The 23,271-nt window shown below is 49.0% G+C and overlaps 1 protein-coding gene across 1 annotated transcript in view; it reads right to left on the bottom strand.

Moving 5' to 3' along the window:
• Nucleotides 1-23,271, bottom strand: part of KIF6 (kinesin family member 6) — a 1,537,786-nt gene that overhangs the window by 1,208,929 nt on the left and 305,586 nt on the right. The window lies entirely within an intron of this gene.

Here is a 23,271-nt window from a genome sequence, read left to right as displayed (position 1 = left end):
AGAGGCCAGGCCTCCGAGAGGCTGTTAGAGCACCTCGAGATGATACCTTGTTGTCTGATCTGATGTGTTCTGCTCCGTCGGAATAAAACTTCTGTTTCCTGCCTTCTGGTCTCCGGCGCCTGCCTCATTGCTTGGTAAATTTGAATGGTACGAGGGCGGTTAGCGCCGGGCAAATCTTGAGAAAGGTTCTAGCCCTACCTTTTTCCACATCATCAGGGAAGGCGACTGGGGATGATGCCCTCCCGGCAGAACGGTATAAGTGCTGCAAAAGCCTCCTGGCCCCGGTGCTCCGAGATGTAATCCCTCAAGTTGGGACCACAGGACGAGTTCCAGATTCATGGAATATGGCCAATATGATTTTTTTTTTTTAAAAAGATAATGCTCCAGAGGAACGGGCTTCGTACTGCCCAATTTCTTTAATAAATGCTGACGCAAAGGTGTTTGCTAAGATATTGGCTACCCGGTTAGCTCCAATGATGGCCAGCCTGGTTTCTCCCCAGCAGCATGGGTTTATTCATGGGAGAGATACTATTGCCCATGTTAACACGAAAAATAGCAGCTTTTGACGCTGTGGGGAAGTTAAAAACTGAACTGGGCATGGTCTTATTGGATGTACAAAAGGCATTCAACCGGGTGGCCTGGGAATATCTCTGGGCAACACTCATCGCATTTGGGGTTAAGGTAAATTTTCTGAAGCTGATCGAGGCTATGTATCATAACCTGATGGCTACGCTACACTATTCAAATGTTCAAACCATCCCTTTTTCCATCCGTTGCGGTACGAGGCAGGGCTGTCCCCTTTCCCCTCTTTTATTTGTCCTTTATATAGAGCCATTTATTCGGGCACTGTTGGTTAATAATCTGATTTGCCCTATGAATATAGGACAGCGCCCCCTCAAACTTACGGCACATGCCGATGATATAGCTATTTTTACGGAAAAGCCAAGGGAGGCTATAGAAAACACTAATAGGGAGGCAAAGCGGTTTGGACGCTTCTCTGGCTATAAACTGAATAGCAATAAAACTCAAGTTCTTCTTAACTTCCAGTCGGAAGTCCCGTTTGAAGGGGCCTGCCCGAAGGTTACATATCTTGGGGTACAAATTTCATCTAAAATTGAGCTCATACATTCATTAAATTACGATTCTTTACTAACCACTGTTACTAAACAACTGAAGCTGTGGCACAAGCTTCCATTAAGCATCTTAGGTAGATGCAATGTTATAGAAATAAAGTTACTTCCCAAGTTTCTATATCTTTTTAGGTCCATCCCACTAAGAATTCCTAATGTGTTTTTTAGAAAGTTGGATGGGTTTTTGAGCAGCTTCATTTGGGGCTATAAGAAGTCAAGCCGTGCTATTCGATTGATGAAGCTCCCTTATAATCAGGGCGGTTTAGACCGCCCTGATTTAAATTTTTAAATCTGGGCCACTTTTGTTGGCCGCCTACGCAGTCTCTTGAACCCCGAGGAAACGGACTTCTGGAATTGGTTGGTTCTTGGGGGAGAGAGCCAGATGTTCTTATATCGAATTAATGACCCTAACTGTTTTAAACGTGTATGGTTCAAGACTATTAAGGATTGTGTACATATTTGGCAGGGCATTAAAACTAGATTTTCTCTATCTCTCTCGTAGACAGCAAACTTTCTCTTTGGGGTAACCCAATGCTGGCCGGAATATTTCAGTATCGTAAGGATTGCCAGTGGGCTAGGTATGGGGTGTATTCTCTGGGACAACTATATTATTGTAATGGTTTTAAGACATTCGAGAATCTCCAGCTGATGTTTGATATCCGTCAACGCTTGTTTTTTAAATATATGCAGGTTAGGGATTATTTTGTTAGAAACTTAGCAGTTCGGAGTGTCTCTGCTTCAGATATGAGGGAGTGTATGTACGCTCAGACTCGGCGGGCCACCATCAGCAAGGCGCATCAAATTCTTTGCCAGAGCAGAGCAGAGGGCTGTGAGAAATTGGCTTCCAGATGGAGTGAGATATTGGGGGAAAATACTGCCATCAAGAATATGAAGATAGCTTTGGATACTATTGCCCGCTGCGTACACTCTGTAAATTTACAGCTGCAGCAATTTTGGATGCTTTGTTTACTTTATTATAGCCCTGAAAGGATTTCTAGAGGGTCTCAAGGTGGGGCTGGATGGGGAGGGATTCGTGGAGGGACACGTCAGAACTGCCTTAAATGCGTCTGGCGTTGTTCATATGTTTGTTATGTGTCATGCCTTAAAGTTGTTCTGGGATAAGATATTAGCAGCAATTAAATGTAGATTTGGCGGGGACCTCATGCTTTTGATAACTTAAAAGATGTTAGGGTACAAGGAAGATTGGGGTCGGAACAGGCCTATACTGACAATTATGGTGGATGCTGCCCGGCTGGCGATAGCTAGAGCCTGGATCTCTCCCAAACCCCCTACCGAGATGGAATGGTGGCTAATCCTTAAAGAAACTGGGGAAAGGGAAAAAAGCTCTGGCTAAAGTAAGGGGTATTCAGGCTCTGCGAAAGTATAGGTCCATAGGGGGCTGTTTAAAAGAGTCCTAAAACACATGTTAAAAGCTTATTGATTGTCATATGTATATATGGATGTGAAATATTTTAGGAGAGTTCCCATCGCTTTGTTTTTCTTTTGCTTTGTTACTGCTTTCTTTATTATGCCCTTTTCTCTATGTTGTTTGTTTGACTGTACTTCTTCTTGACAATAGAAATATTAAAAAAAGAAAAAGAAAAAAAAGAAATTACACCAAAACGAAAAAAATTCAATGTAGGGAACCGGAGATATTCATTTTTAAAGGTTTAGCACTATATAGTACATAGAAACCTATGGAGCCTATTGGGACATCTGGTCGGACTAGACCGGGACAAAGTAAAAGTTTAAGGCTGACTGCAATGGAGCCCTGCGTGGCTCCCCCTCGCAGTAGGTCTCAGTCAAAGTATTCACCTTCTAACTTACTAACTTTTCTGGAGCTTTTCTTCCCGAGGTCCCTTGAAGCTCTAAGCCAGTCCGGATTCGGTGAGGGTTCGCTGGCTTGCCTTGCGACGAGCTACCAGTTAAACCTGTGGAAGTCAGACCTCCAGAGCTTTCCAGCTGGACTAATCAGGGATTCAGGCCGGCTCGAGGTTGAAGATGGGCGGCTTGACTCTCGCGGTTGCTCCTGGTCAACTATCCTATATTCGGACTTAGAAACTTTTATGGAGTTTTTTCTTCAGGGGTCCCTCGCTGCTCTTCACCAGGCTGGCTTTGGTGAGGGTTCGCCGGCTTGGGTTTCAGCCAACTCCTGATCAAACTCTGGAAGACGGACCTGCGGAGCTCTTCAGTGGGACGAACCTGGCTGTAAGGCTGGCTCATGGTTGTCGGTTGCCGGCTTGGCTGGCCAGTCAAGTCGGTCCACTTATGAAGCTTTTTTCCAAAGTTCTGGAACTTCTTCCTAAAGTTCCTTGTGGGTCCCAAAGTTTCCAAAACGTACTTCAATGGTCTGGAAGCTTCAAGATGGTCCTTGAAAGTTTGGGACTTCAATTCCAACAATCCACTTGGACAAAACCCTTAAAAAATCCACGCAAAGTGCTCCAGGCTGGGGATTCTTGGTGGTAATGATGCAGGTGCGCTCTGTTAACCTGTTGCTTGCAGGGAGGCCTCTCTTTAGGTCTTTTGGAGAAAGGTAGGTCCACCGGGCGGTAGTCCCAGATTGTGCAGCAGGTGGAGTCAGAGTGCAGGGCCTGGTTTGTACAAATCAAACTTCTCATCACTGACCCTTATTCTTCTTGTTTCAAGCAGCAGATCTGAGCGGCTCTGCAGCTCTCAGATACTTATTCCAATTTCTCCGAGTCAAGCAGGCGGGCACTCCTGTCCAATGAAGTGCAGGGCAACACCCCAGAGTATGACCATATCCTCCAAAGTTCTCCAGAACAGCTTTTCCTACCAAACAGAGGGCCAATACAGAGAAGAGGGTTGAGATTGGGTGAAGTACCTTCCATCAGCTTGCACTATACAACCCCAGAACTATAAGGCAGAGTAAGGGAGTCTGTAAATCCAAGAAGGCCCTAACAAGGAGGCAGAATTCCTTTGGGATCAGGAGTAACAAACCAGTAAGGCTGATCAAGTGGACCTGCAATAAACTATGATTTATTCCGTACAGTAGAATAGACAAAAGACTGAAATTCTGTTATGAGACCAGAACCGCGAGAGACAGGAATAATAAAGACCATATACTCAATACCATTGCTGTGTCCTGCTGGCTCGCGCCTTGCTTCTACACTCCGCAATGTTTATTTCTAGCCTTGGGTTTGGTAACATGTATTAGGTTCCAATTGAATAACATGTTTCACTTAATGTTAATCTGATGAACTCCAGGGAGAGGGAAGCATCAAACTTTGACTTTGAGGTGGTAGAATTTTGGTTTTATCGCTGCATGACTGAAGTAAGGGTCCAGGAACAGACAACAAACCAAAATGCATTGCATAGGCTGCCACATTTATATTAAATCTGAAATGTGAAGGTCATCCAAAGTACCCTGGAGTATCAGTTATCAAAAGTGATTTGAATGTTAGCTGAGCGACTCTTGCTCTTGTACATGGGCATCAATTTTCTTTCGCTTTAGCTTTCTGTAATCGATCCATAGTTTTGTGACGTCAACAGCACTCACTGTGGTCCCAGGAAACACAAACCGATACTGACACAACTGCAAACTCGGGTATTGCAGATCAAAGTTCAAGGGTATAACTGCAGACAAGTAGCCACCAGTGTAGTTTTTCCACATTCTCCTTTAAAACCTGGGTGGACTCTGATAGGTACCCCTATGGCCAAGCCCACTGAGACTTTAGACCCCACTGCATTGTCCAAATACGCTATTTGTGCTATTTGGTGTGGTCCTCTATTATGATGCAGGAGGCCAAGGGGCCCAGAAACCTCAGCAATGCTCTCACTGTGATCCGGGTCAAGGGTTCAAACATCAGGAACACAGCCCGAATATTCTGGACTCGTTGAGGTGGAGGGAAGGCTCGGAAAAGGACTGTGTCCAGGATGGCTCCAAATGAAGGGGAATCACTGTGAAGAAGTCAGGTGTGACTTTAGTCACCAGTCATCTGGAGGTGACTTATGAGTGCTTGAGATGAGGGGGCGGGGGAATGGCCAAGATGGCGACCGGCGAGAATGAGGAATAGAAAAGCTCTGCCCTCCAAGCCAGGCGGACACCATCTGTGGAATTTTAGTTTGCAATCTAAACATCATCTGCGCCAGCTTGTCATCCACGTACGACGTGCACGGCAGCCATTTTAGGTATCATGGTCTCCCTGTCCACGTTCGATCGCCAGCGCGCCCCTCTGACCCAGCAAGCATCCTCCGCGCACCCTGGCTCCCTCCTCCTCATGAGCATAACCCTTCTGCATGACCCTGTCCTTGGGAGTCACACCAGCGCCTGACCAGCACCTCCTCTCTTCCTATGAATGCCCCTCTGTTGATAAACCTTCCCTCAGCTCAATTGTCCACACGACATGAATACCACTCCATTGATGACCCCCTACCCCGTGTCCAACTGACCACACAGGTCCGAGGCCATCGCCTAAGCCAGGAGATACCATTTACTGCCCCTCATTGTATGGAGCCACCCCTCTTCAAAGGACACGCTGTTGATCAGGGTCCCCCCACCCCCTGGGATATGGTCAGGCGCACACATCCTAAGACTTGGCGAAACACTCAGCTGCGTGATGACCCCCTCCTCTTATCAGCGGGTTGAGGACCTCTATTGTAAAGGTATATGGGGGTGGGATTGACACGAGGATTATAGGGATGTCTTTTTCCTTATGTCACAATGTTCTGATTGTAATAAAGAAAGGTCACATGCCATAAACCAGTGTATAAGAGGCCAGGCCTCCGAGAGGCTGTTAGAGCACCTCGAGATGATACCTTGTTGTCTGATCTGATGTGTTCTGCTCCGTCGGAATAAAACTTCTGTTTCCTGCCTTCTGGTCTCCGGCGCCTGCCTCATTGCTTGGTAAATTTGAATGGTACGAGGGCGGTTAGCGCCGGGCAAATCTTGAGAAAGGTTCTAGCCCTACCTTTTTCCAGAATTGGCGTCCCAAAGCGTGGGGCCCATCAGCGACACGTGGATCCAGTGGGAGAGGTCCCGACGACAGAGTGAACGACTGCAACGATCGGGAAGAGCTCGTGTCCGATAGACCCTCGTCTGACAGCCAATCATCCGACCTTCACTAGTTCTGAACAGACCTCTCTCGAGTGATCTACGGTCCTGACTGGGAACCATCAGGAGTGCCACGGGCATCGCGAAGGAGAGAGGACGATCGGGCGCTGGATCCAGAGGACAGGAAACCGTCCATGCGGTCCGGGTAAGGTCGTGTAAACACGACGAATTGAGAAAAGATTGTTTTGTTTGGATAATACTAGTATTACGCTTTGTTGAAACCTCTGGAGATTCGCTGTCTGCAAACGGAGAAAACAACAGGCTCTCTCTTTGCAAACAGTGAAGGATAGGTAACGCAGACTTTTGTCCCCGTTGTAATCCGTCGTGCCTATCTTCCTCCCCCACTGTTTCCCGAACTGTCGTTCGTGGATTATTGTCTGGAGATTCTTTGTCTGCAAACAGGGAAGAACAAGGTCTCTCTTTGCAGGTAGAGAAAGAGTAGGTAACGATAACTTTTCGTGCCCACTTATTCTCCCCACTGATTGTTTTGATTGACCGATTGTTCGGTATTGGTTCGTTTGAGGTATTCACCGCCGGCAAACAACGGAGAATAGAAATATTCTGTCTAGTCTTTGCCCGCCGTGATAAGATAGGTAGTGCAGACTTTTGTCCCCGTTGTAATCCGTCATGCCTATCTTCTCCCCACTGGTTGGTAGCCTGTTTAGCCCGGACCGCTTATTAGAGATGAACCATCCGGCTCCACTGGAGGGCACCCCTAATAAGGACATGTTCACTAAGTATGGACTAGTCGCTATAGCTTACACTAAACTATGGCATAAATATACAAAAAAGAACCCTGAAAGTCAGTGGCCACTGATAGGTTCCTTTGATGATCATAAAATAAAAGCATTAGAAATAGCGCTCCAGAAAAATAAAACTACGCCCACTATGCTCGACAGTATCGGCATGTGGCGCAAAGAAACGGAACAACGAAAGAAAAGAGAAGAAGCAAAAATAGGGAAAGAATTACGAAAGGCAGCCCACCTGGCCGCAAAACAACTAGAAGAGGAAATAAAAGAAAGGAAGGAAGCTACACAAAACCAAGAATCAGGGTCGACAGGCCAATGTCCTGTTAGGACCCCCTCTGCGCTCTACCCTGAATTGCCCTCCAAACAACGGGCGAACGATGAGTTACTGCTAGGTCCCCCAATCATCTACATGCCCCCTCCATATGCCCCCTGCCAACAAAACTTGCAAGCCCCGAGTGTGAGCGAAAGTGACCTTAGCGCTAGTGCACCAGCCCTCGCGGCCTCTGCACCAGCCACATTAACAACATCGTCAGACGACCCCGAGGCTAGCAAACAACCACCAGCCAGACCAAATAGGTTGAGCAAAAATGAGCGGGATGGGATCGATAAAATAGCAAAGACATTAGTAGAACGAAGGGAGAGCGAAGATTACACAATGAGCGTATATAATTCACATGCCGGCAGCCACAGACGGCATTTCATCTTGCGATTCAGCTACCACACCCTGAACGCATATGAAGATAGGTATCAAAGTAAGGGTCCCGCTAAACTAACAACGCTGTATAGGAAGATTGATGTTGGAGATGGGACTGAATGCGAGGCGGCGGAACTCTTCATGCAGATACTTGAGGTCCTCCGCCATCTCACGGAACAGAAACCAGAAGCCCAGGTTACAGTCCCTGAAACGACCTCGGTAGAAGTAGCCAATACTATGATGCCTATCAGAGAAGCGGCCCCTTACTGTATCCCGCCACGTGGCCTGGGAACAAGCGATGATATTAATCATGCAGATGCAAAAGGGAGAGTTGTGTATAATTGGGTTTACCAACCATGGGACCGACAAGATATCCTAACCTTCAAACAAACCCTGCCCGATTTAAGAAAGAACCCAACAGCATTTTATACCGAATTAGGCACAGCCTTGGGTTCGACAATAATGACTTTAGCGGACATTGACTTGTTCTTTGGGTTATGCCTGCCAGCTGACGTGTGGAAGCAAATCCGGAAGGCTGACCACACGGATCTGTTTGGACATACCTGGGACCAACTCGGTAAACTAGATAGACAACGAGAGCCTGGAAGGAAACCAGTAAAAGACATACTGGAACTCCCAGACAAACTAGTCCAGAAATTAAAGACACTGATCCCAGAAAGAAAGGTAGATTGGTCGATAGTCACGGCCTGTCGACAGAAACCGCAGGAAGATGTGTCAGAATACTTCTCCCGATTCGAGACAGTGTTCTCCGACTACAGTGGCCAAGACATGACCACCGCAACCGGACAGCACCTGTTTGTACAGAATTACGTAAAGGGCCTAACACAAGAAGTCTCCCAAAAGCTGCAGACGAGCGAGAGTAGTTGGGGGGCCTCCAAACCCGCAGCTATCCTTCAGATGGCTCAGTATTACGAGCACCAAAAGAATGAGAATGATAGGGCGTCCGAGAAAAAGAAGAAAGATTTAAAGGAAAGGGTAATGATAGCCCAGATACAAGGTATAACGGTAGGACGAGAACACCAAAGGGGGAACTACCAATCAACCACCCCCAGAGATCTACCTTCTAAAGATCACACCCCAACACCTCACACTGGACGTAGAGACATTAGCAATGACCAATGCGCCTTCTGCAAAGGGTTTGGCCATTGGAAATCCCAGTGTCCGGTTCTACTAGAGATGAATAGAAATAGGGACTCCAGGGATATGGCAGGAGGGCCGAGAAATAGAGTACAAGGACGAGGGCACACCAACGACACCAACAATGACAGATCAGGGAGACTGAACACATTTGACCGTCCCCGACAGAACCAATATCAGCTGTCCGAAGGTGAAAATGCCCCCGACTTTGCATAGGACTGCCAGGGGCAAGGGAGGGATCCAGTCGAGCTCTGTGTTGACCAGCAAGGTCCTTATGTCACCGCTAAGGTCCTGGGTACAGAGTCTCCATTCTTGGTAGACACTGGGGCGACACGTAGTGTGTTATCAAAACGACTGATTCCAAGGGCACCCTTGTCTGGCTCACACATAACGTCGATAGGTTTCGATGGAACGCCCTCCACTAACCCCCTGTCCGTACCTATTACCTTTAACCTAGAAAACAACACTACTGACGCGACATTTCTGCTCTCCTCCAACTCCCCTGACGCCATTATGGGCATTGACTTACTGAAACATTTTCGAGCTACCATTAGGTGTTCCCCAGATGGAATACGAGTCATCCTGTACGACAACCCAGACATGTCCAGATCCTGCCCCCCACGACACATGTGCTCCATAACTGACGTTGACCTGCCCCTGCTTGACGCCCTGCCTCCGTACCTATGGGCCAAAAATGACTCTGATGTGGGGCGAATGATGATTGATCCTATTCACATAACTGTACGACAGGACGCTATGCTCCCGAAACTCCCGCAATATCGGATATCACCGGAGGGTGAGAAGGCACTGGTAGCGATCATTCAATCTCTGGTAGATGCAGGAGTGGTTGAAGAGGTGGTTAGCAACGTCTGCAACAGCCCAATCCTACCTATGGTTAAGAAGCAAGGTGAAGGAGATGAGAAAGCGTACCGCTTCATCATCGACTTACGAGAGATTAACAAAGTGGTTGTACCCCAATATCCTGTAGTCTCCGATATCACCACCATTTTGACCCTCATCCCGTCCACTGCCACCACCTTCACTGTTATCGACCTTAAGAACGCGTTTTTCTCTATCCCCATCCATCCAGACAGCCGTTATCTCTTCGGCTTCACTTTAAAATCCCGCTCGTACCGATTTTGTAGAGCTCCCCAGGGGTACACTGAAAGTCCCAGCATTTACAGCCAGGCCCTTAAAAGGCAGCTAGATGCCTTCCAGCTACCAGATGGAGTGGTGTTGATCCAATATGTCGACGATATCCTTTTGGCGGCCGACACCACCCCGCTTGCAAAGACAGCCACCGTCCAACTCCTACACTTTCTTGCAGAAAATGGCCATAAAGTCTCCAAAAAGAAGTTGCAATTCTGCCAGCCACAAGTGACTTACCTAGGCCATCTCCTGTCCAAAGAAGGGAGGAAACTTACACCCGACCGAATCCAAACCATCCTAGACACCCCCATCCCAAAAACACAAAAGCAAGTCCGCTCTTTGGTTGGCCTAACCTCTTTCTGTAGACAGTGGTTACCTAACTTCAGTCTCATTGTAAAACCCCTACTTGCCCTATTAACCAAAGATGCCTCCTTCCCGCTCCCTTGGACCCCTGAGTGTCAAGCATCCTTTAAGGAATTACGAAATGCCCTCTGTTCAGCGCCTGTCCTAGGAACCCCGGATTACTCCAAACCCTTCTCCCTCTTCACCCACGAAAGGGAGGGGTGTGCATTGTCTGTCCTAACCCAATCAATTGGTCCTAAGCAACGCCCTTGTGCCTACTTCTCCGCCACTCTCGATCCTGTAGCCAGAGCTTTACCTGCCTGCCTTCGAGCGGTAGCTGCCGCTGCTGTCTCTATCCGTCAGAGCGAGGGAATCGTACTTTCCAACTCCCTCACAGTATTAGTACCCCATGCAGTCGACACCCTTTTGAACCAAACAAAGACCCAACACCTGACTAGCGCACGACTGACAGGGTACGAGTTGACTCTGCTTGCACCCCACATCACACTAAAGAGATGCACGACTTTGAATCCTGCCACATTGTTACCCCTGCCTGAAAATGACCCCGACGTGCCTCCCATACACGACTGTGTGACCCTCACGGACGAACAGACTAGGAGTAGGGTTGACCTCCGAGACACTGCTTTTTCTGACCCCGATGGAGAGCTATGGGTAGACGGCTCATGCATCAAACTCCCAGATGGCACCACTTCAGCTGCCTATGCAGTAACGACAGCTCGAACAGTAGTTGAAACAGCCTGCATCGCACAACGATCTGCCCAGGCAGCAGAGCTGATAGCCCTCACCCGAGCATGCATCATAGCCGCAGGGACCACCGCGAACGTATATACGGACAGCCAGTATGCCTTCGGGGTGGTCCACCATTTTGGACTCCTGTGGAGGGAGAGGGGATTCCTGACGTCCCACGGCACCCCGATCCTCCACGGAGATCTAGTTTCCGCTCTGATTGAAGCAGTTCTCCTCCCCAAACGATTAGCGGTGATCAAATGTCAGGCACACAAAAGGGTAACAGACTTAATCGGACAAGGGAATGCATTGGCCGACATCACTGCACGAACCACAGCTGAGAATAGGACGGTGACCCGCATGTATGTGACCAGGTCACAAGCAGAAAAATGGAGTGACACAAGGGTAATGATCAGAGACATACAGTCGGCCAGCACCCCTCACGAGCTGACTAAGTGGGCAAGGGTGGGTTTGAAGGATGAAGAGGGCTGCTGGCGAACGAAGGATGCAAACAAGTGGTTACTGCCCGACTCATACCTGATCCCCATACTGACGATGGCACACTCCCCCGCACACATAGGATCTGCACCCATGATCGAACTCATTTCCAAAGTCTGGCACAACGACAAAATCCCTGACTCAGCCAGACGCCTAGTTCAGCAGTGCCTCATCTGTCTGCAACACAACCCCGGGAAAGGAACTGTGGTACCCCGGGGAGGGTTTGGGACCCCCAATCACCCCTTTGAGGTCCTCCAGATGGACTACATCCAACTAGAGAGATGCCAAAGCCTGAAGTATGTACTAGTCATCGTATGTGCCTTCAGCAAATGGGTAGAGGCCTATCCAACCCGTGACAACACTGCCATGACTACTGCCAAAGTACTACTGAAGGAATTCTTCCCTCGCTATGGCCTTTGTCGAATTTTATGGAGCGACAATGGCCCCCACTTCATAGCTGAGGTTATCCAACTAATCCTAAAGGGGTTGGGGGTGAAGCAAAGGTTTCATGCGGTCTTCCACCCCCAATCCGCCGGTCTAGTGGAACGACATAATGCCACACTGAAGCTGAAATTGTCAAAAATAGTGGCCACCACTGGACTTAACTGGCCGGATGCCCTCCCACTGGCCTTGTTATCGATGCGCTCCACTCCCACCAAGCACCATTTGACCCCCTACGAGGTCGTGTTTGGGCGACCGATGAATCTCTGGACTGCTCCCAAACCGACCTCCATTCATGACGTCCCAGACGTCCTACTATCTGATTATTTATGCAAGTTAACTAAAACGTTGTCTGTCATTCATCAACAGGTGCAGCAGGCCATCCCCGATGCTTCCAGGGGCCCCGGCCACGACATCCAACCGGGAAATTTCGTCCTAATACGAAATTTCCAGCGGACCAAGAGTCTGGAACCTCGGTGGACGGGCCCCTGGCAAGTGCTGATTACCACCCGAACGGCGCTTCGAGTGGAGGGGAAGAAGCACTGGCTGCACGCACATCATTGCCGAAAGGTCTCTGCGAACCTGGCCACGACAGAAAACGTCAACACCCAAGAAGAGCTCCTGAGCAAAGATCGACCGACATTGAACTGTTATCCCGATACTGAGGCACTTGAACTTGCGAAATTCTCTGATCCCACTGTGCCATCCAGAGAAGGGTATTTCCTGCGCCGAAAGGAGGGAGTTTCGGCTAAGTAGGCCACGGACCAAGTTGAATCTCAGAACGGTGACCTAAGCACCACCAAGGGTTACCGGGAGAGAAGCTAAACGAAGTCTGTGGTTCTGCCCACTACCGAGCCCCTTGAAGGTGATGGAAGCGCCAGATAAGAAGATGATGGAAGCGCCAGATAAGAAGATGATGGAAGCGCCAGATAAGAAGATGATGGAAGCAACAGGGAATACCCAGTATAGAAATCCAAAAACTGACAACTTGCACAAATCAAAGACAATCGCACTCTTCATTGTCTTCCTCTTCTGCCTCCTCCTCATGACCTCCTTCTGGATTCTGGAGGAAAGCACACCGGCTCATGAGGCATTGCTACCTACTGCACAGCCAACACCCCTGAAAGAGCATCGCCTAATCTCTCTGTCGCCTCAGCTCCGAGAAAGGCGCAGGGAATTCTGGAACAATTCCTTCGTGCAACTGTTGCACCAACACAACCTTGCTGCAAATGCTACGAACTGCTGGATCTGCGGGTTGCTCCCGCATGCCACAGGACACTCCATCCCCTTCATCCCTTCTCCTTTCTCAGTTCACGGCTCCTGCCTCGCCTGGTTGATCCTCATGCAAGAGAGCCACAAGGACAACGCCACCTCCAGCCGGACAGTGTCACACTTCTACTCTGGGTTCTGGCTGAACAAAACCGGAAAGACCCCTGCTGCCCTGTGTCCTGCGCTCACAGGCGCCACCTTCCTTAAAGACATTCCAGCCAAAGAACTAGTCGAAGTACAGGTGCTCCACAATCCAGCCAGAACCACCTTCTCTCATCTGCAAAAACAAACTACCGCCACCCTGACTGTGGCCCTGTCTGTTATCAATGTCACTGGCCTTGTGTGCCTCGAAGGCCAGGGAACGCAGCTGGTGGGTCACAGCGCCTGCCGAATCACCAGAACATTGGACTCAGCTGACCCCCCTTCCTTTGTTGCTTCTCCGAATATGTACTTTGTGTGTGGCACCAAAGCTTACACCTGGCTCCCGAAAGGTTGGAAGGGTATCTGTTACATTGCCTTCGTTCTTCCACCCACGTATGTGGCCCCTGCCAACCATCACCGGCAGAGGCGTGCAGATGACATTGGACAAGCCGACTCCACTGGAGCACAGTTCCTAGATGCAGCAAAGGGACTTGTTCCTCTGTGGGGTCCAATGGCAAACAGTCGTGCTATCAGACACCTGACCCAGGCAGTAGAAACAACGATCAACATCACGGCTGGCATCCTTGCCAACAACACGGCGGAGCTTCAGGCGGTCCGCCTCGTGACCCTTCAAAACCGCCTTGTCCTAGATGTGGTCCTAGCCGACCGAGGAGGAGCATGCCGCATCATCGGATCCAGCTGCTGCACATACGTGCCAGATAACTCGCCTTCAGTCTACAAAGCCATTGAACACCTCCACAGACTTTCCTCGGAGGTTCACCAAGAGCAGGAAGGATGGTCGCTTGGGAGCTGGTTTTGGGACACTTTGAGGAACTGGGGTTGGAGGTTGCTTTCCTTCGTACTGATACCTGTGGTGATATTATGTGGGTGTTGCTTGGGTATTCAATGCCTACCCTCCTTGTGCAGCTTTGTTTCTAACTGTATGTGCCCAAAGACTTTGGACTTCCGAAATGAGCACATGAGCCCCCTCTATGAAGTAGAAATACGTGGCCTTATGGGGATAAATCCAAACTGACAAGTTGGCGAGACATGTTAAAAGGGAGGACTGTGGAATTTTAGTTTGCAATCTAAACATCATCTGCGCCAGCTTGTCATTCACGTACGACGTGCACGGCAGCCATTTTAGGTATCATGGTCTCCCTGTCCACGTTCGATCGCCAGCGCGCCCCTCTGACCCAGCAAGCATCCTCCGCGCACCCTGGCTCCCTCCTCCTCATGAGCATAACCCTTCTGCATGACCCTGTCCTTGGGAGTCACACCAGCGCCTGACCAGCACCTCCTCTCTTCCTATGAATGCCCCTCTGTTGATAAACCTTCCCTCAGCTCAATTGTCCACACGACATGAATACCACTCCATTGATGACCCCCTACCCCGTGTCCAACTGACCACACAGGTCCGAGGCCATCGCCTAAGCCAGGAGATACCATTTACTGCCCCTCATTGTATGGAGCCACCCCTCTTCAAAGGACACGCTGTTGATCAGGGTCCCCCCACCCCCTGGGATATGGTCAGGCGCACACATCCTAAGACTTGGCGAAACACTCAGCTGCGTGATGACCCCCTCCTCTTATCAGCGGGTTGAGGACCTCTATTGTAAAGGTATATGGGGGTGGGATTGACACGAGGATTACAGGGATGTCTTTTTCCTTATGTCACAATGTTCTGATTGTAATAAAGAAAGGTCACATGCCATAAACCAGTGTATAAGAGGCCAGGCCTCCGAGAGGCTGTTAGAGCACCTCGAGATGATACCTTGTTGTCTGATCTGATGTGTTCTGCTCCGTCGGAATAAAACTTCTGTTTCCTGCCTTCTGGTCTCCGGCGCCTGCCTCATTGCTTGGTAAATTTGAATGGTACGAGGGCGGTTAGCGCCGGGCAAATCTTGAGAAAGGTTCTAGCCCTACCTTTTTCCACACATCGTGACAGCTCCTGAGCTCTGCAGTGGGTGATGAAGAGTGCTCAGGACTCCGAGATGATCAGACTTGCTGCGGACCCAGAAAATGCACACCCGCCCACAACACAACCGCGTGTGAGCCGCGGCCAGTCTAGACCAGAAGCCACGGTCTCTCCTGCATAAGTCACCAGTGCTGGGTGGGACTGATGTGGGTGGCTTATGCGACTGGCTGCACTTCAGTGGCGTTCTTGGCCCTGGACTAGGTCTGCAGCAGAGTGCCTTCCAGATTGAGGGACAAAGGGCCGCATTCTGTACGGAGTTATCTGGCATGCAACCCTGTAGGCCGAGCCCAAACCTTCGGGCCTCCAAGAGTGCAATCTTCGCTCCATGTGCCAGAGCGCTGTCGGGTCAGGTCACATGCAACCCGCCACGCCATGGACAGTTAACAAGGCGGGAGGGGTGTATGGGAGGCCGACCAACTGATGAGGATCAACAATTTTGTTTGCATCTGTTCTTACAGGGCACATACTGGGGAATACTAGGAGAGACCTCTGCAAAACTCCATCAGCAGGCGTAATTCGGCCAATGCCTGCTGAACACCCCAGCTCTTGAGATTGGCATCTCTGCCCGGATTAGGATACTCGAGCACCCTGGACTGTGGGCGCAGCCCTGGTGGGCAATGTGTCTATTGTGTTCCACTAGAGAGATCCGGTAGCTGCCTACCTGAAATGTGCTTTGTGGGCCCCACACCAAGACTACAACGGGGCCCACCTGACTGTGGGGTGAGCAGTGTGACTGTTTGCACGGGAACTTGTCACTTGACAGACCAGTGGCACCCCTTGCTCACCAAGGACAAAGAATTGGCCTAATGCCTGGACCCATGGCATCCAGAGAGCGTGCCTGGAGTGGGCTTAGGGGTAAAGGTCCCCCTTTTGGCCTAGCTCTTACAGCTCCCCTCCCACTTGCTAGTACTTCTGAGAAGATGGTGAAACAGCAACCTTCCTAGAGTGGCGGGGAGGAGGGAGGTGGCCCCATACTGCCCCCCATTCATGTGGGGTCAGGACTTGACACCACCCTGCTGGCACCACAACAGCAGTATGAGGGCTTTTATGAACGCTTGATGGCCATTTAGGATGTGAAAACTGCCTTGGTACCCAAGCAGGAACCGCTAGTGATTAATGTGGGCCTACTGAGAGTCGAGCAGGCTAAGCTCAGAGACAGGGTGGAGGCGAGCGAATCACATTAGCTGGGATGCAGTCCCATATTAAAGTGCTCCAATCAGAAGTTGTTCATTTGTGCAACAGGGCTGAGGATGCAGAGGGCCAGACGCGCTGGAACAACATTTGACTAGTGGGTCTCATGGAGGGGGCTGAGGAACCCAACATGGAATTGTTTTTTGAGGACTGGCTCATGCAGACAGTACTCAGCAGCAAAAGACCCACATTCTTTTCCATGCAGAGGTCCCACAAGGATCCAGGCAGGCCCCCCACCCTTTCAGGTGTGCGCTGCCCAGGCCAGTGTTGGCACGCCTATTTAATTAAAGGGATCATGACCACAACCTGCAAGTTGCGCTAACCAAGGGCTCTTGGTGGGTCGATGGTGGAATCTACCCAGGATGGCAGCGTAAAAGTTCAGAGACTATGGGGCTCTTTTCAGCTAGTTAAGCAGAAGCTAAATCAGCTAGGCATGAAGTACTCTCTAATATTACCAGTCAAGGGGTGGGTTGTGTACAACACTACCACGTTTTTTTCAGGACACCTGCAGATGCTTGGGAATGGTTGGAATCAAAGAGGGTGTCCCAGAGCCCCCCAGAGTACATTACTGAAAGGAGACAGGAGGCATCCTCATATGGGCACACATTTGCACAGGCCCCCAGGGGCAAAACCCACGAGCAAACAGGCTGTGCACAAGCGGGCCGAGGTGGTGCTGGAGTCGAGGCGCAGCCTGTTGCCGACTGGCTTTGGAGCCACCTCTATGGGGGCGTGAAGTGGCACTTGCCATGCAGGACATCAAGGCAGAGCTGCAATTAGGACCAGACCTCTCTCCGATGATAGTGGAGCATCGGATGTGACCATTTATACAGTATGAGGACTTTTGTCGTCTGATCTGCCAGAGTGTTGGGACAAAGAGTTGTGGCCCTCCTTGCCCTACAGGAGAGAGGGCACATGTTGAACAGCACCGCTATACTTCTGTTGCTGAGGCTCACCACGAATCCAGTAGGGACACACTATTTGAACCCTAATTATGGTTTGTCAGTTAGTTGTGGCCATGACCAGGGAGTGGGAGTTGGGGATCTTGAGTTGAGGTTAGGTTCCGTGGAGCAGTGGCATTGAATTCTACATTTCAACAGGGGGAAGAAGCCGGATGGGACAGGGTAGGATCGACGTAAGGGAGTGGTAAAGGGTGGCTTGAGGACACCATCATGGCAACACACCTGCACAGTGACTAACAAAAAGCGACTTGGCTGTTCCTAAAGGAAAGAAGAAGGGAAAAGTGCGGTCACAGGAAGGGTAGAGGTAGTGCTCGGTGGAGGGCTACCCTGGGTATCCAAATTGTTGGATTTAATGGCCTCACACACCCTTGCGAGTGTCATGCTTCATCATTGGCGTTTGCTCCTCGTTGGGCAGGCGGTGCAATGCCCAACGGGCTCACCTCAAAGAGGGGCTCTTTGGCGGAGATCTTTTTTCCAACTGCCTATTGGTGAAGTGAGAGTGAGGGGCCAGGAAGGAAGGGATAGTGTAGATAAGTGAATTTAAATGTGGCACAAGGTACCGGAGATCAAATTTATTCTGGTGGTCCCCTGCCACAAGTAAAAACAGTGGGTAGCCTGTGATCGCAGGAAATTAGGATTCCACGTCACGATCCAGGACCACATTACATATCGTGAGGTCAACATGTTTCTTGCCTTTGTACACTGGCTGCGATTCTTCAGGACCTAGTTAGTTACATCTATCTCTAAAAAAACATGACCTAGTAAAGTGTCAGTTAATATTTACAGTTGTACTACCTGTATGGGACAGCTCTTGACTAGAGGAGACAAAAGAAATCATTACCATAGTTCAGTGACAAGTGCCCTTTGTGACTGTGAACACGCAGTGTTGTTGTGGATAAAGTGACATTCTAGCAGTGACATACTCGTGGTGGTTGGTGACCAGTATGTATTGACTTATATCACAATTCAACAAAACACAGCATCCATAGATTAAAACTAAAGTTAAAAACAGCAGTTTCTTCAGAGTCTCTGGTCCACAGCCTATGGCACGGGTAACATGTTACTCACCTAATGGTCAAGGTGTATAGGTGTCAACAGTACCCGGTAGGTATGACATCAAGAGGGGGAACCATAGGGGTTTCAGGCTAAGGAGGGAAACAAGCAAAATTGCAAGCTAAATGAATCATTTTTCTTTATTAAACAGGTGCCTGCTGATGTTTGAGTAAGTAAGAGGTGGCCGGCGGTAAGTAAGAAACACTGTGTCATCGCTGTGTAGGGAGGATTAGGTTGCCTCGTGAGCCTCGTTAACAATATATGGTGTTCCCTACGGGATAGTCGATTCCAATATTAGAATTATTCCCATAATCTAAAGTAATGCATTTCTCGCTTACTGGGAAGGTTCCCCAAATGAAGTACATCATGGGGTTGCATGATGGTCAACCCTTGTCTTTGCTGCTAGTTAGAGGGAGGAGGAGGGGCTGTGGTTACTCCCCGTCTATAGTTGGCTAAGGGCGCTTAAGCGGCGTGTCATTGGTCACTAGTCGATGGAGTACCCTCACTGTGCCAATAACGGGTTGGAGGGTTAGGCAATGGCCTGATCCTCAGTCCTGGTCTTTAATTAAAAAGGTTAAGGTTGAGCGCTCCCTCGCAGTGCCCATATCACTTTTTGGGATAAACGCTTCGTGAAACAGACCTTGGGGAAACTCGCCGGTATAGTTAAGGGGTTAACCATTCCCTCTCGGTCTTGAGCAGTTTGCGCTCCCTCCCGGTGCCCATATCGCGTTCAAGAGTCAGTGCTTTTAGGGTCAGATTAATTGACAGAGTGTTGCCTCGCAGTGCTCATATCGCGTCTGGGAGTTAGCGCGTAATAGGTCAGACTAACGGGAGACTTCGCCAGTGTTAGGATTAGCGGTTTGCGAGTCGCACAACCGCATCTCAATCACAGCGTGTGTTACCTAGCGAAGGAGAGAAACACTTACTTCTCGCTGCCTCGGTCAATGCCCGTTGCACCGCCTGCCCAACGAGGAGCAAACGCCAATGATGAAGCATGACACTCGCAAGGGTGTGTGAGGCCATTAAATCCAACAATTTGGATACCCAGGGTAGCCCTCCACTGAGCACTACCTCTACCCTTCCTGTGACCGCACTTTTCCCTTCTTCTTTCCTTTAGGAACAGCCGAGTCGCTTTTTGTTAGTCACTGCCCCTTGGGGCTTTGACTTTGGCTGGACCTTCCATTCTCTAATTTCCGTGAATGGTAATCTGAATGGAGAGGTCAAATAGTTTGCACCATCTATTCAGACTATACCAGTGGGGGTCCTCATCTGGGTGGCTCCTATATCTTGGCCCCCAGCATTATATCCATTTATTTAGCTCTGTCTTTTTTGTATGCCCACCTTGGACCCTTTTTTATGTGCTGTCCATTATCCTGACACCCTCCCTTCAGAGCTGGATTTGGAAAATTATGGTTTCTCTAGTCTGATTTATGAACCTTCCTAAAATGTCCTTCACTCTCAAAATCTACAAAGCCACAAATCAGTTTATGAATGGTTAAATGCGTAAGTGCGTATACCTTCACCGTACCTGCTACTCTTGGACAGTTAACGACAAACTGCTAGACTGTTCTCATGTAGCTCCACTATAAACCATAGTCGTTCATGGCTGACCATGGACAAAGCACAGAACATTACGGCTAGTCTCTGAAAAAGTGAGGTATGCAGTAGGAATAAACACAGTTTAAGAAAACAGGGCTTTTTGAAGATCCCCCCTCCCCCCCCCTTTGGCCCCATTTGGATTAGCTGCTGGTTTTTTACTCTGACAGCGCCCTGAAACCTGCTAACCAGGCGCCAGTGCCAGTGCTCTCTCCCTAAAACTGATGTGTGTAAATTGGCAGAGTATATGGTACCAGTGGCACCCAGGGCATGTATGGTAGAGGAGTCCCCAGGTCTTACAGCACAGCTTGTGTCAGCCTGAGTGACCCCAAGGAACGAGTGACAGCAGGCCTGCCATTGCAGAATGCAGGGGCAGTAAAAACTGCTCCATTACAACTTTGCCCTCACTATTTGTGGCAAAGTCATTTCACAGCATTTAGTATGTCAGTCAGCCACCCCTAAAGAAGGCCTCCTGATCCCAGGAGGCAGTATATTAAGGGTGTAGATATGTAAGTGCAAGCCTGTATGTCTCTATACTGGTCTTTACCATTAAAGTACATTATGAGTGATAGACAGTCCATAGGATAACATGGGCTGGCACAGGAGCAAACCCATGGCTGGCAGCTCCATTATGGTACCACCTAATATATATCATGTTTGATATAAAAAAACGTGCCTTCTCACCCCTGACATTAATCTTATGTCGAGGATGATGTGGCAGGCACCCAGGTGGCTATCCTAGAGGTTGCCACCTGGTTGTCCCAGCTTCTATGTCCTCCGGCTGGCAAGCCCGCGCTTCCCACATTTGCTGCCTCCAAGACAAGATTCTAACCTCCTGCCAGCAGTGTGATTACTCCCAGGAGTCCGGAGCAAAGGCTTGGGCAGGAAGGAGGTCACACCTCCCTCCTCAAATGGGAAATTAGTTAGTCAAGGATGTGGATCCTTGACTAATGGATGTGTACATCCCCAGAAGGCTAGCCTCACCTCCAGAGTGAGCAGCCTGGCCTGTACACAAAAATTAGATTTCTGTCATTTTTAGGAGTGGCAGAATAGAGGGTTCTGTGTAGAAAAGGTGCTCATACCCCGGATGTCGTCACCTTAGCAGCTGACTAGCCGTAGGGACTAGCAGCCCATTGGCTACTTGCTCCCACACCCCTACATCCCCTAAATCTAAGATTTAATGGACACCACTGACAACAGAACCTCAGTACTGAACAACCTGCATCAAGGCGGACAGAAGAGACCTATGTCAGCGACAACAGGACTGGCACAAAGCAAAAGAGGGAGACTCTGCACCTGTGGCAACGCTCCTAGAACAGAGGGACCCTGTGGAAGCCTGAAGCACCGACAGACTCTCCTGGACCAGTGGCACTAGTCCTCTGCAAACCTACAGGAAAAACAATGCTGTGGCTCTGAAGAACTGCTGGCCATCGGGCCCTCTGAGGGATTGCCCAAATCCAGCTCGTCCAGTGCATTGTGGGAACTGTAATCCTGCCTTCAACGAAGTTACAGGCAGCTACTGCATTCTCCGGGACCATTCTCTTTTTAACGCTGCCAAGGCTTGTTGGTCGCCAGTCCGGTAACTGACCTTGCATTCAACGCTGCACCTAGAGGAGACTCTTTCCGATGTTCATCCGACATCAGCAGTGGCCCCATTGTTGTCTTTATGCATCCTTTTCCCCCGCACCACCATTTCAGCAGTAAAAGCAGCTCTCCTGCGGCTCCCGTTCAGCACCACGGACAGCCGGGACAACTCTGCACCCGGGCTCCATGGGCCAGGTAAAATTGAATGTAGGGCTCGGAAAATCCGAAAAAATTGTACTAGTCCTGCAGGTCTAGTACCTTGGAAAATCCCCTCGACCCATCTGCAACCTACTTGACCTCCGTCTCTGAAAACGGAGCAAAAGTGACAAGATAACAAGATTTCAAGGCATCTATATTGCTCATTCCCTTTGTAAGCAATAAAAATGCCTTTAAATCTTGCTATCTTGTCATTTTTGCTCCGCTTTCAAAGACAGAGGACAAAAGTTAGTTTGTCTTCCTACTCGTCAGAAAGGGCAGGAGGACCTAAATATAGCTCGTTCTCATCAATCTCCCTCGCAAATGCGAGCGGGCGAGTGGATTTGTCGAGCCCTGGAATGACTGTTGTGGCTTGGTCCTGGGACCCACATTTTCTTTACCCTGCAAGAGTATAACGCAACTCAGCCAGCAAGTGGCCAATTGTCACTAGTGGTTTTTCCCATTGACCGCAATGTTACATTTTCACTCTATTATTTGCATTGATTTTTACTGCTTCACAAATCTATAACTCCAGTTATATGTAGCCTATCTATTCTATTCATTTCTGTGACTAAAGTAAGATATAAATACACTCTAATTTTATAAATTGGTGTTGGATTTCCCTCGAGTCGTGTCAATTACTTATCGTCCATGTTGGTGCTCTGAAATGCTTAACATATTTTCCTCTAGTAAACCCTAACTGCTCTTTGCCACACTATCAGGACTGAGCTAAGGATTTATTGGTATGAATCCAAGGACCATCTTTTCGGTATCTGGATAGAATTACATGGTGAGGTCTATCCCCCACACCACATCCCACCTTCCTGCACATACAACTAAATGTTCGCAACATGTCTTACTGTGTTCATGCCATTTTCAGCTTTGTATGTTCATGATGCACATCAAAAAAGAAAAATGTTTGTTTCCATCCCTTTCACACATCCATCTTAAAATCCAGATGTGTTACTTAGTCAATGCTTATTGCTAGGGTGACGGAAAACTGCCATAATGAAGAATGGGTAATGGGTAGCTTAGCTAGTCCTTCCTTTCTCATCACAATCCTTATATTTGAAGTTGCCTCTGAAACAGATATTCATAGGAACAAACTAAATAAAATAAACAGAGGCACCCAATAGTTCCGGGGTTCATGTACACAGAAGCCAGCAGGAGCAGACAGAGTAGGCTATATTTGTAAAATAGTCCCTTATGTACTTCAATGCAAAGTCTGGAACGAAAGTGGAAGGATACCCTCAAACAGCCAATAGCACTGGATAAGGGATAAATACTTTGCTGGGATGCCGAAGACATGATTGACAAAGCTTCAAG

This window comes from Lissotriton vulgaris, chromosome 6 (assembly GCF_964263255.1).
Source record: "Lissotriton vulgaris chromosome 6, aLisVul1.2, whole genome shotgun sequence".
Lineage (NCBI taxonomy): Eukaryota > Metazoa > Chordata > Amphibia > Caudata > Salamandridae > Lissotriton > Lissotriton vulgaris.
Note: the sequence above shows the minus strand (reverse complement) of the source record. Positions and strands in the feature narration are given on the sequence as shown.